This window comes from Delphinus delphis, chromosome 9, assembly GCF_949987515.2.
Source record: "Delphinus delphis chromosome 9, mDelDel1.2, whole genome shotgun sequence".
Lineage (NCBI taxonomy): Eukaryota > Metazoa > Chordata > Mammalia > Artiodactyla > Delphinidae > Delphinus > Delphinus delphis.
Genome location: NC_082691.1, coordinates 43,416,782 through 43,433,720, shown reverse-complemented (window position 1 = coordinate 43,433,720; position 16,939 = coordinate 43,416,782). Strand labels below are relative to the sequence as shown.

General features: G+C 35.8%; 1 protein-coding gene across 5 annotated transcripts in view; it reads left to right on the top strand.

The window, feature by feature from the left end:
- The window catches only part of PHF14 (PHD finger protein 14), a 199,592-nt gene that overhangs the window by 163,189 nt on the left and 19,464 nt on the right, over positions 1–16,939 (top strand). The window lies entirely within an intron of this gene.

Below are 16,939 nucleotides of genomic sequence, written 5' to 3'. Positions count from 1 at the left end.
GCAAAAGAAAAAACAGAGACAAAAGAATAGAGACGGGAGAGAGTGGGAGGGAGCTGTGAAGGAGGAAAGGTTTCCACACACTAGGAAGCCTCCTTGCAGGCAGAGACTGCGGGTGGCAGAGGAGGGAAGCTTCAGAGCTGCAGAGAACAGCACAGCAACAGGGGTGTGGAGGGCGAAGCGGAGAGATTCCCACACAGAGAATCGGTGCTGACCTGCACTCACCAGCCCAAGAGGCTTGCTGCTCACCCGCCGGGGCAGGCGGGGCTGGGAGCTGAGGCTCTGGCTTCAGTCGGATCCCAGGGAGAGAACTGGGGTTGGCTGCGTGAATACAGCCTGAAGGGGTCAGTGCACCACGGCTAGCCGGGAGGGAGTCCAGGAAAAAGTCTGGACCTGCCAAAGAGGCAAGAGACTTTTTCTTCCCTCTTTGTTTCCTGGTGTGCGATGAGAGGGTATTAAGAGCGCTGCTTAAAGGAACTCCAGAGACGGGCGTGAGCCGCGTCTATCAGCGTGGACCCCAGAGATGGGCATGAGTTGCTAAGGCTGCTGCTGCAGCCACCAAGAAGCCTGTGTGCGAGCACAGGTCACTAGCCCCACCTCTGCTCCCGCAAGTCTGTGTAGCCCGCCACTGCCAGGGTCCTCTGATCCAGGGACAACTTCCCCGGGAGAACGCACAGCACGCCTCAGGCTGGTGCAATGTCATGCTGGCCTCTGCCGCCGCAGGCTCATCCCACATCCGTATCCCTCCCTCCCCCCGGCCTGAGTGAGCCAGAGCCCCAGAAGCAGCTGCTTCTTTAACCCCGTCCTGTCTGAGCGAAGAAGAGACGCCCTCCTGCGACCTACACGCAGAGGCGGGGCCAAATCCAAAGCTGAAACCCGGGAGCTGTGCAAACAAAGAGGAGAAAGGGAAGGTTCTCCCAGCAGCCTCAGGAGCAGCAGATTCAATCTCCACAGTCAATTTGATGTACCCTGCATCTGTGGAATACCTGAGTAGACAACGAATCATCCCAAATTGAGGAGGTGGACTTTGGGACCAATATAGACTATTTTTTCCCCTTTTCCTCTTTTGGTGAGTGTGTATGTGTATGCTTCTGTGTGTGATTTTGTCTGTATAGCTTTGCTTTCACCATTTGTCCTAGGGTTCTGTCTGTTTTTTTTTTTTGTTTTTTACTTAAAAATTTTTTTTTCTTAATAATTATTTTTTATTTTAATACCTTTATTTTATTTTATCCTCTTTCTTCTCTTTCTTTCTTTCTTTTCTTTCTTTCTTTCCTTTCTTTCTTTCCTTCCTTTCTTTCTTTCTTCCTCCCTTCCTCCCTTCCACCCTTCCTTTCTTTCATTTTTTCTCCCCTTTTAATCTGATCTATGTGGAGGACAGGCTCTTGGTGCCCCAGCCAGGCATCAGGGCTGTGCCACTGAGGTGGGAGAGCGAACTCCAGGACACTGGTCCACAAGCGACCTCTCAGCTCCATGTAATATCAAACAGCGAAAATCTCCCAGAGATCTCCATCTCAACACCAAGACCCAGCTTCACTCCACGACCAGCAAGCTACAGTGTTGGACACCCTATGCCAAACAACTAGCAAGACAGGAACACAACCCCACCCATTAGCAGAGAGGTTACCTAAAATCATAATAAGTCCACAGACACCCCAAAACACACCACCAGACGTGGACCTGCCCACCAGAAAGACAAGATCCAGCCTCATCCACCAGAACACAGGCACTAGTCCCCTCCACCAGGAAGCCTACACAACCCACTGAACCAACCTTAGCCACTGGGGACAGACATCAAAAACAACGGGAACTATGAACCTTCAGCCTGCAAAAAGGAGACGCCAAACACAGTAAGATATGCAAAATGAGAAGACAGAAAAACACACAGCAGATGAAGGAGCAAGGTAAAAACCCACGAGACCTAACAAATGAAGAGGAAATAGGCAGTCTACCTGAAAGAGAATTCAGAATAATGATAGTAAAGATGATCCAAAATCTTGGAAATAGAATAGAGAAAATGCAAGAAACATTTAAGAAGGAACTAGAAGAACTACAGAGGAAATAAGCAATGATGAACAACACAATAAATGAAATTAAAAACACTCTAGAAGGGATCAATAGCAGAATAACTGAGGCAGAAGAACGTATAAGTGCCCTGGGAGATAAAATAGTGGAAGTAAATACTGCAGAGGAGAATAAAGAAAAAAGAGTGAAAAGAACTGAGGACAGTCTCAGAGACCTCTGAATGTACCAACATTCGAATTATAGGGGTTCCAGAAGAAGAAGAGAAAAAGGGACTGAGAAAAAATTTGAAGAGATTATAGTTGAAAACTTCCCTAATATGGCAAAGAAAATAGTTAATCAAGTCCAGGAAGCACAGAGAGTCCCATACAGGATAAATCCAAGGAGAAACACGCCAAGACACATATTAATCAAACTATCAAAAATTAAATACAAAGAAAACATATTAAAAGCAGCAAGGGAAAACCAACAAATAACACACAAGGGAATCCCCATAAGGTTAACAGCTGATCTTTCAGCAGAGACTCTGCAAGCCAGAAGGGAGTGGCAGGACATATTTAAAGTGATGAAGGAGAAGAACCTACAACCAAGATTACTCTACCCAGCAAGGATCTCATTCAGATTTGATGCAGAAATTAAAACCTTTACAGACAAGCAAAAGCTGAGCGAGTTCAGCGCCATGAAACCAGCTTTACAACAGATGCTAAAGGAACTTCTCTAGGCAAGAAACACAAGAGAAAGAACAGACTTAAAATAACAAACCCAAAACAGTTAAGAAAATGGGAATAGGAACATACATATCGATAATTACCTTAAACATGAATGGATTAAATTCTCCCACCAAAAGACACAGACTGGCTGAATGGATACAAAAACAAGACCCATATATATGCTGTCTACAAGAGACCCACTTCAGACCTAGGGACACATACAGACTGAAAGTGAGGGGATGGAAAAAGATTTTCCATGCAAATGGAAATCAAAAGAAAGCTGGAGTAGCAATTCTCATATCAGACAAAATAGACTTTAAAATAAAGACTATTACAAGAGACAAAGAAGAACAATACATAATGATCGAGGTTTCAATCCAAGAAGAAGATATAACAATTGTAAATATTTATGCACCCAACATAGCAGCACCTCAATACAGAAGACAAATACTAAAGCCCTAAAAGGGGAAATTGACAGTAACACAATCATAGTAGGGGACTTTAACACCCCACTTTCACCAATGGACATATCACCTAAAATGAAAATAAATAAGAAAACACAAGCATTAAATGATACATTAAACAAGATGGACTTAATTGATATTTATAGGACATTCCATCCAAAAACAACAGAAAACAGATTTTCCTCAAGTGCTCATGGAACATCCTCCAGGATAGATCATATCTTGGGTCACAAATCAAGCCTTGGTAAATTTAAGAAAATTGAAATTGTATCAAGTATCTTTTCCAACCACACCGCTATGAGACTAGATATCAATTACAGGAAAAGATCTGTAAAAAATACAAACACATGGAGCCTCAACAATACACTACTTAATAACGAAGTGATCACTGAAGAAATCAAAGATGAAATCAAAAAATACCTAGAAACAAATGACAATGGAGACACGATGACCCAAAAGCTATGGGATGCAGCAAAAGCAGTTCTAAGAGGGAAGTTTATAGCAATAAAATCCTACCTTAAGAAACAGGAAACATCTCAAATAACCTAACCTGGCACCTAAAGTAAGTAGAGAAAGAAGAACAAAAAACCCTAAAGTTAGCAGAAGGAAAGAAATCATAAAGATCAGATCAGAAATCAATGAAAAGAAATGAAGGAAATGATAGCAAAGATCAATAAAACCAGAAGCTCATTCTTTGAGAAGATAAACAAAATTGATAAACCATTAGCCAGACTCATCAAAAAAAAAAAAGGGAGAAGACTCAAATCAATAGAATTAGAAATGAAAAAGGGAGAAGTAACAACTGACCATGCAGAAATACAAAGGATCATGAGAGATTACTACAAGTAACTCTATGCCAATAAAATGGACAACCTGGAAGAAATGAACAAATTCTTAGAAATGCACAACCTGCTGAGACTGAACCAGGAAGAAAGAGAAAATATGAACAGACCAGTCACAAGCAGTGAAATTGAAACTGTGATTTAAAATCTTCCAACAAACAGAAGCCCAGGACCAGACAGCTTCACAGGCGAATTCTATCAAACATTTAGAGAAGAGCTAACACCTGTTGTTCTCAAACTCTTCCAAAATATAGCAGAGGGAGGAACAGTCCCAAACTCATTCTATGAGGCCACCATCACCCTGTTACCAAAACCAAAGAGGTCACAAAGAAAGAAAACTACAGGCCAATATCACTGATGAACATAGATGCAAAAATCCTCAACAAAATACTAGCAAACCGAATCCAACAGCACATTAAAAGGATCATAACACCATGATCAAGTGGGGTTTATTCCAGGAATGCAAGGATTCTTCAATATACGCAAATCAATCAATGTGATACACTGTATTAACTAATTGAAGGAGAAAAACCATGTGATCATCTCAATAGATGCAGATAAAGCTTTTGACAAAATTCAACACCCATTTATGATAAAAAACCCTGCAGAAAGTAGGCATAGAGAGCACTTTCCTCAGCATAATAAAGGCCATATATGACAAACCCACAGCCAACATCATCCTTGATGGTGAAAAACTGAAACAATTTCCACTAAGATCAGGAACAAGACAAAGTTGGCCACTCTCACCACTCTTATTCAACATAGTTTTGGAAGTTTTAGCCACAGCATTCAGAGAAGAAATAGAAATAAAAGGAATACACATCAGAAAAGAAGAAGTAAAGCTGTCACTGTTTGCAGATGACATGATACTCTACATAGAGAATCCTAAAGATGCTACCAGGAAACTACTAGAGCTAATTAATGAATTTGGTAAAGTAGCAGGATACAAAATTAATGCACAGAAATCTCTGGCATTCCTATACACTAATGATGAAAAATCTGAAAGTGAAATTAAGAAAACACTCCCATTTACCACTGCAAGAAAAAGAATAAAATATCTAGGAATAAACCTACCTAAGGAGACAAAAGACCTGTATGCAGAAAATTATAAGACACTGATGAAAGAAATTAAAGATGATACAAATAGGGCTTCCCTGTTGGCGCAGTGGTTGAGAGTCCACCTGCCGATGCAGGGGACACAGGTTCGTGCCCCGGTGCGGGAAGATCCCACATGCTGTGGAGTGGCTAGGCCCGTGAGCCATGGCTGCTGAGCCTGTGCATCCGGAGCCTGTGCTCCACAATGGGAGAGGCCACAACGGTGAGAGACCCACGTACCGCAAAAAAAAAAACAAAAAAAAAAACGATGATACAAATAGATGGAGAGATTTACCATGTTCTTGGATTGGAAGAATCAACATTCTGAAAATGGTTCTACTACCCAAAGCAATCTACAGATTGAATGCAATCCCTGTCAAACTACCACTGGCATTTTCCACAGAACTAGAACAAAAAATTTCAAAATTTGTATGGAAACACAAAAGACCCCAAATAGCCAAAGCAATCTTGAGAACAAAAAACTGTGCTGGAGGAATCAGGCTCCCTGACTTCAGACTATACTACAAAGCTACAGTAATCAAGACAGTATGGTACTGGGACAAAAACAGATATGTAGATCAATGGAACAGGATAGAAAGCCCAGAGATTAGCCCACGCACATATGGTCACCTAATCTTTGATAAAGGAGGCACGAATATACAGTGGAGAAAAAACAGCCTGTTCAATAAGTGGTGCTGGGAAAACTGGACAGCTACATGTAAAAGTATGAAATTGGAACACTCCCTAACACCATACACAAAAATAAACTCAAAATGGATTAAAGACCTAAATGTAAGGCCAGACACTGTCAGACTCTTAGAGGAAAACATAGGCAGAACACTCTATGACATTAATCACAGCAAGATCCTTTTTGACCCACCTCCTAGAGAAATGGAAATAAAAACAAAAATAAAGAAATGGGACCTAATGAAACTTAAAAGCTTTTGCACAGCACAGGAAACCATAAACAAGACAAAAAGACAACCCTCAGAATGGGAGAAAATATTTGCAAATGAAGCAACTGAGAAAGGATTAATCTCCAAGATTTAAAAGTAGCTCATGCATCTCAATCTCAAAAAAACAAAGATCTCAATCCAAAAGTTGGCAGAAGACCTAAATAGACATTTCTCCAAAGAAGATATACAGATTTCCAACAAACTCATGAAAGTATGCTCAACATCATTAATCATTAGAGAAATGCAAATCAAAACTACAGTGAGATATCATCTCACACCGGTCAGAATGGCCATTATCAAAAATTCTAGAAACAATAAATTCTGGAGAAGGTGTGGAGAAAAGGGAACACTCTTGCACTGTTGGTGGGAATGTAAATTGATACAGCCACTATGGAGAACAGTATGGAGGTTTCTTAAAAATCTAAAAAATAGAACTGCCATACGACCCAGCAATCCCACTACTGGGCATATACCCTGAGAAAACCATAATTCAAAAAGAGTCATGTACCACAATGTTCATTGCAGCTCTATTTACAATAGACAGGACATGGAAGCAACTGAAGTGTCCATCATCTGATGAGTGGATAAAGAAGATGTGGCACATATATACAATGAAATATTACTCAGCCATAAAAAGAAACAAAATTGAGATATTTGTAGTGAGGTGGATGGACCTAGAGTCTGTCATACAGAGTGAAGTAAGAAAGAGAAAAATAAATACTGTATGCTAACATATATATGGAATCTAAGGAAAACAATAAAAAAGGTCATGAAGAACCTAGGTGTAAGATGGATATAAAAATACAGACCTAATAGAGAATGGAGTTGAAGATATGGGGAGGGGAAGGGTAAGCTGTGACAAAGTGAGAGAGTGGCATGGACATATATACACTACCAAATGTAAAATAGCTCATGAGAAGCAGCTGCATAGCACAGGGAGATCATCTCAGTGCTTTGTGACCACCTAGTGGAGTGGGATAGGGACGGTGGGAGGGAGGGAGATGCAAGAGGGAAGAGATATGGGAACATATGTATATGTATAACTGATTCACTTTGTTATAAAGCAGAAACTAACACACCGTTGTAAAGCAATTTTACTCCAATAAAGATGTTAAAAAATCTAGAGTTCCAAGAGGTTTGTGAATCAATTGTTGAAGACCCATGATAAGTGGCAGGGCCACCAATGATGACTTTGACTTTCTGTGTCCAAGTCCTTTGGTCTTTCTCCTATATAGTACTAATGTCCAGTGCTTGTTTATGTACATTTGTGGTTAAATATCTTACAGTACCTATATAATTCTTAAGTATTATGTACATCCCATGATTATCTAATTGCGCTTATAATGTTTGGCATATGTAGACAAAATAAAAATATTATCATTTTGATATGTTTGTTTAAAATTTTCAATGCATTGTGTTATATTATAGTCTGAATTTCATGAAGAGTGTAATTTGATACACAGTTTTTCCAGGAGGTTTAATCAAGATACAGATTTCTTTCTTTGAATATATCAGCTTCATTTTGCATCAGTGTAGCATGTGAATCTCTGATTTTAGGTATTTTTGTGTTTCATTCTTTAAAACCTAGTTTAAAATTATTTCTAGCACCTGTACATTTTTATGCTTAGGTGACTTTATTAATGATATTGCTGTTTCTACTTAATATTGCCTTCTCCTTTCCATGTAGTCTCTCCAAATGTGTAAAACTACTGCTTCATGGGAAAAAAAATGCTAGCATATTTTCCTCAAATTATCAGAGTATGAGAATTTGCCTGCACAGTTTTTGAATGGTTACCTTTTGAATATCTAGATATCAGAAATGGCAAAGTAAAGGAATAATTTACTTAAATAGCTTCACTGTTTATTATTTTTACATTAGGATTTCTTAAACTTTTTTTTGGTGCGGGTTGTGGTTCTTTTGATGCTACAGATGCTTCTCAATTAAAGCAAAGTTTTATTGAGTTTCCTCCTAAGTATGCTGTAGAGAATAATGTTAAATTTATTATCAATGCAAAATTATGAACCACAAACACATTATCCCAAACACATAAAATTACAGATTTTTTATTTTCTCAGTAACTTTAGGTATCCTCAGATTTAAAGGTGGTAGAAATCCTTGATGCCCTTTTCTCTTCGAATGGTGATACAAATAGCAATTATTCACTGCTCCATAATGGATCATTTTTATCTACATCTTGCATCTGTTCTGTTTATATAGAATAAATATTTATGTTTTCTCATTTTTCTCAACTAAGAGATACAGATAAAAGAGATTTGAAGTATCAGCTATAATTCATTTCTTGAAAAGAAAGGCCTTATACTGATACTGCATGGAAGAGAAAACTATCTAAATCATTTCAGCAGCAAGCTTATAACAAAGATAACATCAGCATTTTCCTTCTTGAAAATGTATCTTCCCTATATTAAAGTAAGGAAGCAGTATTTTATTAAAAATAGTATGAGAAGCTCAACCTGTCATCACAAACCTAGCTTAAAGAAGATCCTGTTATGTTTGATAGGGAAAAAATAATGATAAGGTTTTGTTTTAGTCACTATACAAGATCATCCAAAAATTCCTAAAATGCAAAAACAAAAAAAAAAGTGAAATAGTTCTTATGTTAATTGTTTTCTACTTTTAAGTTGTCAAAACCAAATTATTATTCTACATAGATACACAGTGATAAGAAATTACTGACTTAATGGCTAGTGAGCTAATGTCAAAAAAGTTATCAGTTTGAAAAATCTAGAATTTTCTTTTCTGCTCAGACACACGATGTAGCCCTGTAATTTAGTACTGCTAGCTGCTTATCTATTGCTGCTTACCTATTTTTTTGTAGTTAAATATTTGTTTAGGATAGGAAAAAGCTATATAACACTTGATCTGCATTACTTTAAAATTAGACATTAAAAGGTGTTAGTTACGTTAGAAATATTTCACATGCTTTGTGACTTCAGATTACATTTCCTGACTTTGACTTGGTATTGCCTTTTCCTAATGAAGAACAAAATTTCATTGAACTAGGATCTATATACTAAAATACATCCTTAGGTAATTTTTTGAAGATGGTGTGTTACAGTAATTTACAAATAAAATATATAAACTTCATTTAGCATAAATGTTTTCTATAAATAACTAGCATTAATATATTTTAATTACTTTTTCATATTGCTTATCTATTGTGTAAGGAATTTAGTGAAAAATTACTTTGAACTGTGTTTTTAAATGTATTAATTATTTTGTTCGCATTATGCAACTAATACATGTTCATTACAGATAATTTGAAAAATGCAGAGAAATGGATAAAACAAAAGTCATAATCTACTTCCCAGGGATTACCACTGTTGGCATATTGATGTATTTGTTTTTAGCGTTTCTTCTTGCCTTCATTTTACAAATATTTACTGAGCCTCTTGTAAGTGTAGGGCCCAGTAGTAGTTGTTGGGAGTACTGTGGTATCCATGAAAGGACATAACCCCTTCCTCTTGATGCTTATAGTCTAAAAGAGAATATAGACAAATGAGAAGAAAACTATGGAAGAACTCAAGATACTGTTAAAACCAGGAGCAGTGGAAATAACCTGGTTTGATGGGTCCCAGCAAATATTCTTGGTATTTTTAGAAAGTGGTAGGAATCTTCCCTCAGTTCCACTACTATTATAGGTGTATGTTCTTACTTACATCCCCTTCCTCCCTCTTTCCCTCCTTCCCTCCTTCCCTCCTTCCTTCCTTCCTTCCTTCCTTCCCTCTCTCTCTTTCTGTGTCTCATGTTTTTAAAATTCCATTGGCCATTTCAGTGAGGATCTAGAAGGAAAAACAATTCTTATGTGCATATACCTTCATATCTGAAAAATGCACATTATTTTAAAACCACTGTGCATCATTGTCATTTCTACAAACTTAAATAAACTGAGCTAACTTCCAAAATGTCTACAAGGCAATTACTTCACTATGAGCAGAAAAGAATTTAGCATTTCCAAATTATTTTTATGATATAAATATATAAAATATACATAGTATATATGTTGTAAAATAACATAGTATAATAAATATATTTTATAAATATTTATATAAATATATAAACTGTTATAATTTGTATTATATGTGAAATATATAATACTACAAAAAGTTGCTGATTCACTTGTTATAATTTATGGAAGTATTTTATTTTATCCAGTTTTAACACTGTCATTTGCCTAAAGCAGCACAGTTTTGTAGCATTTTGTAAAGAAAATTTTGTATTAATATAATTAATTTAATCAAACAAAGAACTGTTTCTCTAATCAAATAATCATGTGCTTTGTTTTTATCATCATGAAGTAGTCTAATGAAAGTGAAAACTAACATGTGTTATAGATATATGTGATAGTACCACTAGGGAAAATGTAAAAGCATATTTTATAAGAAAAAAATTTTTAAAAACCAATGGCAAATAGGCTCTTGCATGTGTTGAGACTAAATTCTTTATTATGAATTATTAACTATATTAAATTAATTCTAGTGTTATTTTAGAATGTTTCATTGGAAAATCTAGGCTTATGACAGTATGTTTATGACATAGTTCCTAGTACTTTACAATTAAAATATGAGAATTCCTATAATAGAATATTTATTTACATGTTACAGAATTATATTTTGAAAGCAAATAATTTTGGTATGTTCTAAGACTTTATATTTGAAACTAGTACCAGAGGAATATCAGATAGAAAATATCTTAGTTCCTTCAAGAAGAATTTCTTCATTTCCTTTGACATGTTTTAACATTTCCCAATCTTTTAGAGAACTTCACCTCATCCCTTCTCCAGTTATTGCCCATTTCTGTACTACAGCAAAACTTCTAAATAGTTGTCTATCCTCAGTACCTCCATTTTCTCTTTTTTCCTCTAAAATTGGAAATGTTTATAAAAAAATAAGTGAAAGAGTACAAAAATATTATATACCTCCTGATTACAGTCATGTAGAGTTAATTTTCAGAGTACTCAATTAAAGTTGGAAAGATCATTCTGATTTGACTGTTTATGGTTGAAGGTATAAAGGAACACATCTGCACTTGTTTTTAAAAGCATTTATAGAACTCTGCTATGTGTGAAAGTTTTCCTTTCATACCTACATTCAGCTCCATATGTTCATTTTCAGCATAACTAGGACATGCAAACTTAAAAGGAGATAATGAAAAGGTATTCTTTTTAAAGTAAATGCAGTAGACTCACTGTTAGTGCAAATCAGTGCTGCAGTTGTTTTTTGTTTTTTATTCAGACTGAAAGTCTTAGAGACCAGGAGAGAAAACATACCATATATTACTTTTAGGGAAGGGATATTTTTATGCTGCAGGAAAGGTTTGATTAATATAGAGATATAAAATATAACACATAACAGAAAGCCCAAAGAAATAGTATTTTCAGCAGCCCAGGCTACCGGGAGTAATTTTATCATGATTCTTTTGGTTTTTCCATCATAGTTCAAAGATGGCTGCTATAGCCCCAGTCATTACATCTTTGTTCTTGAAATTAAAGAGGAAGAACAAAGTGCAAAATGGGATCTCCCTCTTTAACTATTTCAGCCAGCCTTTGATCCCTACTACTCCATTAAAATAGCTCTTGTTAAGATCACTTGCTATCTCTTTCTCAGTAGTCATGCCTGTCCTGAATCTTATCTGACCTCTCAACATCATTTGACAATGTCCACCATTCCCTCTTTCCTGAAACATTTTCTTATCTTGGTTTCTATGACCCTCAGAGTCCCCTAATATTCTTCCTACATAAATGGGAACTCTTTCTCAGTCTTCTTAGCTGAATTCTCTACCTGTACCCAAGTTTTATTATCATGGCGTAGTCCTTGGGACCCTTTTCTTCTCTGTATGCCATTCCCTACATGAATGCATATAGTCTCATCTATAAGTTGAGAACTTCCAGATTTCTCTTGGTAGCCCTGAACTCTTCCCTCAATATCTAAATTCATGTATCCTGATGTTTGCCTGACATTCCCATTGGATAGCTAAAGATTGTCTCAAGCTTAATGTTGCTGAAATAGAATTTTTTTTCCTGATCCTTCCTCACTCCCACTCCCATCACGACTTGCTTCTCTCTTAGTCTTTCCTAACTTACTACTACCATTTTTGTGTGCCCCAAACAGGAATCATTCCTAATTACTCTTTTTTTTATCCCCCACTTTCTACCTTGCAGCCTGTCCTGACTCAGAACCATGTCATACATCTTTCCATTCCCACCACTACTGCAGTGCTCCACACCACCGTCATTTCTGATTTGTACTGTTGCAGTTGTCTTCTGCCTTATTTCCCTATTTTCATTCTTACCTATAACCTCTACCCTTCCTTCTCTGTACAGCAACTAAAATAAGCTTAAAGCTCAAAATCATATTACTAGTATTAAACCCTTCAGTGGCTTCTCACTGTAAATGGAATAACCAGTGTGGCTTACAAAGGTAACCTAACATTGCCTCCTGCCAGATATACTGGTGGTCATACATGCTGAGCTCATTTGTACTATAGGGCCCTTTGCCCTTGTTGCCTATGCCTGGACATTCTCTTCTCACAGATTAGTACCTAACTGGCTCTTTCAAATCATTCACGTCTCAGCCTGAATGTCACCTCTTTAGTAGAGGAACTTCCCTCACTACCTTGTCTAAGGAAAACCGTGCTCCCACACATTGTATTCCTTTCCTTTGTTTTTTCTACTACATCAAAATATGAAATTATTTATCTGTTAACAGTTTATTGTCTCTTTCCTATTGAAGTTTAAGATCTCTGAGGACAAAGACATGCTGTTGTTTACCACTTGTTTCTCTGTCTCCTAGAACAGAACCTGGCACATAGTAGACATTCACATATTTGTAGGTTAATAAACAGTAGAAAACATTTCTATATTATAAGTTTAAGTAATTCTTTTTTTAACACCTTTATTGGAGTATAATTGCTTTACAATGGTGTGTTTCTGCTTTATAACAAAGTGAATCAGTTATACATATACATATACATATGTTCCTATATCTCTTCCCTCTTGCGTCTCCCTATAAGTTTAAGTAATTCTTAACATTATAATTACCATTTGTATTGAAATACTAAAACTGTAGTTAGAAAAGGAAGCAAAACTGATCATTTTTATCCTGGTAAAAAGAAAAAGCACTTTCTCCAACCATGTACATCTGAGCTCAACTTTCGACCCTGGTTTTTGGAAATGTATTTTAAATTCTATAATATAATAGCTACCATTGTTTTGAGCACCTACTGTGTAACACATTTTACTAGTAAATGTAAACATTTTACTAGTATAATTTGCATGCATAATCGTACTTCTAATCCCCAAAGCTGTTTTTTGAGGTTAGTTTTTAATTTTTTTACATTTTACAGGTAAGGAAACTGAGACTGAGAGGTCATGTGACTTTCCCAAGGTCACACCAATAGTAAGTGCCAAAACAGGATTCAGATAGATTTGTCTGAGGCCTAATGTATATACACTCTCCATTGTGCTCATGTAGATACTTTGGGTAAGAATACACAATTATTTTACAATATAAGATCAGTTCAATTCTTAGAATACCTAAATGCACACCACCCCCACACACACAACGTCAGCAACATTTTTTGTTTTTATGTATGCTCTATTTTTGCCAACATTTATTTTTATTTTATTTTATTTATTTATTTATTTTGGCTGCACCAGATCTTAGTTGTGGCACGTGGGATCTTTGTTGTGGCATGTGGGATCATTAGTTATGGCATGTTGACTTATTATTTGCATCTTGTGGCATGCAGACTCTTAGCTGTGGCATGAGAACTCTTAGTTGCGGCATGCATGCATAATCTAGTCCGACCAGGGATCAAACCCGGGCTCCCTGCGTTGGGAGCGCAGACTCTTACCCACTGGACCACCAGGGAAGTCCCCAGCATTAGATTTAAAATCATATTGATTTATTATGGTCACTACTGGCTCATCATGAAAAACAGTTCCAGACAGCAACTTAGGAGACTTGAATTCTGATTCCAGCTCTACTATTAAGTAACTGTGGGACCTTGGGGAGGTAAATTATGTATTTTAAGAATGGCTTCTCTATCAGTAGAGTAAAAAGAGTGGATCAAATGAACCATCCTGTAAGTAAAATACCTTTTGTCTCTATAATTTTATGGCTCTTAATAGAGAAGAGTGGTCTGGAAAACCACTGAAATCTGTTGTAACTTATGTCAGCATCTGATTTATCTCTTAAATGTGAATTGCTTATTTAATATATTGATTTGCTCTTCTTAGAAATACACACAATGAGTAGTATTCTTGCTTTAATCAGTCTTGAAATTTAGAGAGGTAATTAGAAGAATATGGATATAGAATTTAATAGTTGTCTTGAATAATCTATATTATTTTATTTTTTGTTATCTACCTTTGATTTTCCTCATATTACAAATAGAGGTGCTCACTGAATTCTCTTCTGCTTATTGCAGTGCTTCAGTTGATTCTCTTGACATTTCCAGGTATAAACAAATAGGGATGGTTTTATTTCCTCTTTTATAATTTTATACTTCATGTCCTTCTCTTGTCTAATTGTGTTGGCCAGTATCTCCAAAACAAGATTAAATAATAGTGGTATATTTGTCATCACCTTGACTTGGATTGTTTCTAGCGTGTTTCTTGGATTGTTGCTAGCTTTTGAGCTGAAAACGTGTATGTTATTTTTAAAAAGTATAACAAATAAATATATAAAATATAATAATGAAAATAAACTGGAAGTTGTAGAAGTATAATATGATGCCATTCATATAAAATGTTAAAATAAAAAAAAATACCAGGGAGTGATTAATGTCCAATTCAGCGTATTGGTTACATCTGGTAAAAAGGAAGGAAGAGTAATGGGATGGGGAAGGAATATCCAGAGGGCTTCAATAAGTGTTATAAGTTATGGTTATGATTATTGCTATGTTTGCAACATTTTATAACAAAATAATTGGACTTGCTGAAGAAACAAGGAGGTGTCTGTTGAGGAATAGAGAAGATAGGAGGCATAAATTGAACTCACTTTCACAATTCAAGTGCATAAATTTCCTGAGAGCAGGGATCAGCTCTGTTTGTTCTCCTCTCTACCATGAACATATGCACAGCACATAGTAGGTATTCACTTAATAATTTTTGAATGAAAAATAGAGGAAAGAAAGGATATTTTTCATTAGTTTTCCCTATTCCTTCTTTCTCCTTATTCTTTCATACACATCATTAATTTTTTTTAAGTAAAGCTTAAATAATTAAGGCATATAGATCTATTTTATATATTAGAAGCCTACATTTTTTCTAAATGTACAAAATGTTACCAAGTTTTCCATACAGCTTTCTGGAACTCAACATATTATTACATATTTATTGTGCTGCTTGTGATGTGTAAAACACATAACACAAATTAATTATTGGGTACACTACTTGTGTGCTGAGTCCTAAAAATGATTCATGCTACCTATGTTCAGAGGAGGCAAAATGGTATTGCAGTCTCAAATGCCTGCTGTTGCTCAGTTATATTCCTGCTTTATCATTCTTTTGAAATTGAATATGTCATATATCAACAAGACATTTCAGACTGTGGTGAAATACAGCTTATTTTTTTTATTTTAAAAGAAAATTGGAATAAAAAGGTCACATTCTGTTTATGTACTTTCTGTGTGATAAAATACAAAACAGTAATTTAAAAAGTTAAGAAAAGTAAAATCATTTTTTAATGCTTTCATAATTCAGTGGAGAATTAGAAATTTATGTTTCCTAGGTAATTGTTGAACACCTGTATTACGAAAATTAGCACTTTCCAAATGTTTAACGAATTTTCATTGAACAATATGGTTGCCACATAATGTGGCCATGAGATCATTAACTTTTATTTTCTCATTTTTATATATTTAAATTTATAATTTAATTTTCATTAACTGTTCCATTTTGTCAGTTTTATATTCAATATTATACCAGGATTTTCTTTTGAGACCCTTCAGTTTGAACTCTCAACGTTTCCAAGAGCTTCCAAGAGTCCTTCATGTACCTACCTCTGTAGAAGCTTATGATTCTTCTTCTTAAAAAAGAGGCTATTTTTTCTTTCTCAGCAAGTAAGCTTTTGTGTTAATAACTGTCAAAGAATTGAGAAAGCCGAGGACCTCAATAATAAATCCTCTTTACATGAGCTTATTTGAAGACAAAAGAGCAGCCATCCCAAGGTAATGGTAGAATTTTATGTTTCTCAGAAACTGATTCTTGCAACATTTTCCCAGTACCCCTTTTTGTTCTCAACTATTCCTGTATCCTCATGAGATTTAGGAAATATAACACAACAAATCCTAATATTGTCAGAATGCTTGAAAAAATGAAAAGGCAGTTGGTATGTTTATCAGGATTTCTCATAAATAATCTTCAGGTAGCAGAATTCTAAACTGTTTTGGATTTAAAGATTGCTTTTCAATGATTTCTGCAAGACAGACTTAGGATCTTTTTGTATAACTGAGTAATGTGGTCAGTATCTGTTGGGCAAAAATTGAATTATTTTGGAAAAATATGTGAGGTTTAAAATTTATTGATCATGAGCAGTTCTTCTTGTCTGCGTGGTATGTTGGAAAGAGAACTCTTTGGAGTCAGACAGAGCTGAGTTTAAATCCCAGCTCCTCTTATATTTTTAGGTACGTGACCGAGGGCAGTTCTTTAATGTCTTCAATTCTCAATTTTCTAGATGGGAAACGGGAATAAGACTTATCTTGCCTGGCATTTGTGAGGATTACATACAATGCATGTAAATACTCTGTATTTAATAAGTACTCAAAAAGTCAAAACTACTATTTGTTTCCCATGCATCTATATAGTAGAGAATTTATTCATATAGTCAAAGGA